Below are 1,658 nucleotides of genomic sequence, written 5' to 3'. Positions count from 1 at the left end.
AATTCAGTTCAAGTTACTTGTTGAATTTTAATTTCTGCACTCTGTTACATGCTTTCTTTCTTTATGCCTTTAAATTCAAGCAACTAACTCACTGACTCACTAACTATTTGAATTAATTCCTCAACTGCTCTAACCATACTCTTCCATTAACCAAGAGTATTTCACTTGTTTGTTGCCTGTGCTGTGTTCTTGTATGACAGGTAGGAGAGGAGAGACATCAACTCCTCATTATACCGAACCAGAGCGGACCCTTCATAAACTTAGAAGGGAAGCAAGAGGGAAGAGAGTACTGGGAGAAGAAGAATCTGAAGGAGAATCTGAGGACAATTTTGAGGAAGCTCTAGATCTCAACATGGATAGAGAAGTTCACAACCATGAGAGAGCTGATGGAAACAATGCCATTCCCGAGAGGAGGGTTCTTGGTTCATACATAAACCCAACCTCTGGGAATTGTGGTAGCAGCATTCAGAAACCACCCATTCAGGCCAACAATTTTGAACTCAAACCACAGCTAATATCACTTGTGGAGGATCATTGTTCATTTGGTGGGAATGCTAATGAAGATCCAAACCAACATCTCACAAAATTCCTGAGAATTTGCGACACTGTGAAGTCCAATGGAGTCCAGGAAGATACCTATAAACTGCTCTTGTTCCCATTTTCACTTAGGGACAAGGCAGCTAAGTGGCTGGAATCATTCCCAAGGGGGAGCCTAACAACCTGGGATGAGGTGGAAAGCAAGTTTCTGGCACGTTTCTACCCCCCACAAAAGGTCAATAGGCTTCGATCTGAGGTTCAGACTTTTAGACAACAAGATGGTGAAACTCTCTACGAGGCATGGGAGAGGTTCAAGGATTTGACAAGGAAATGCCCACCAGACATGTTCCATGACTGGGTGCAATTGCATATTTTCTATGATGGACTTTCTTATGAATCAAGGAAGGCTGTAGACCATTCATCAGGAGGTTCATTGAACAGGAAAAAGACTGTGGAAGAAGCCATTGAAGTGATTGAGACAGTGGCTGAGAATGAGTACTACTATGCTTCAGAGAGACACAACACTAAGGGAGTTATGGAGCTGAACCATGTTGATACAATCTTAGCCCAAAACAAGGTGTTTGCCAAGCAACTAGCAGAGCTCACCAGGAAATTAGAAACAAAGCAAGTGGCTGCAATACACACACAAGATCAAGAGGAAGTAAGCACTGAAGGAGGTGATTGGGAAGAGGCCAATTATGTAGGAAATCAACAAAGGCAACCATATGATCCACATTCCAACACTTACAACCCAGGCTGGAAAAACCACCCAAACTTTGGGTGGGGAAACCAGCAAAACCAACATAACAAGTCCACATACCAAAACTCCAACCAAAGATCATACCAAGCCACACAAAACACTTACTCCCAACCATCATATCATGGCCAAAATAATCAACCTACCCAACCTAATCCGAACCAACAATTTCAAGATCAATTAAACAGGATAGAAGGAATGCTGGCAAACATGGGTCAGGACATAAGTGAGTTGAAAAGCTTTAGGGATGATGTGAGATCTACCTTAAGGAACCATGGTGAAAAACTCAAGAGGATGGAGTCTCAAGTAGGAGAGCTATCTCAACAGGCCCCCAAGTCAACTGCAGTGTTCCCTAGTGACACAG

At 42.8% G+C, this 1,658-nt stretch overlaps 1 non-coding gene across 1 annotated transcript; it reads right to left on the bottom strand.

Moving 5' to 3' along the window:
- Positions 1-778: 778 nt before the first annotated feature.
- On the bottom strand, positions 779-882 carry LOC148571775 (small nucleolar RNA R71). Its single transcript, XR_015908454.1, has one exon. It is a non-coding gene; the product is annotated as a small nucleolar RNA R71 (small nucleolar RNA).
- Positions 883-1,658: the final 776 nt, after the last annotated feature.

The sequence above is a fragment of the Arachis ipaensis genome, chromosome B3 (assembly GCF_059453495.1).
Source record: "Arachis ipaensis isolate K30076 ecotype BB chromosome B3, ASM5945349v1, whole genome shotgun sequence".
Classification (NCBI taxonomy): Eukaryota; Viridiplantae; Streptophyta; class Magnoliopsida; order Fabales; family Fabaceae; genus Arachis; species Arachis ipaensis.
Note: the sequence above shows the minus strand (reverse complement) of the source record. Positions and strands in the feature narration are given on the sequence as shown.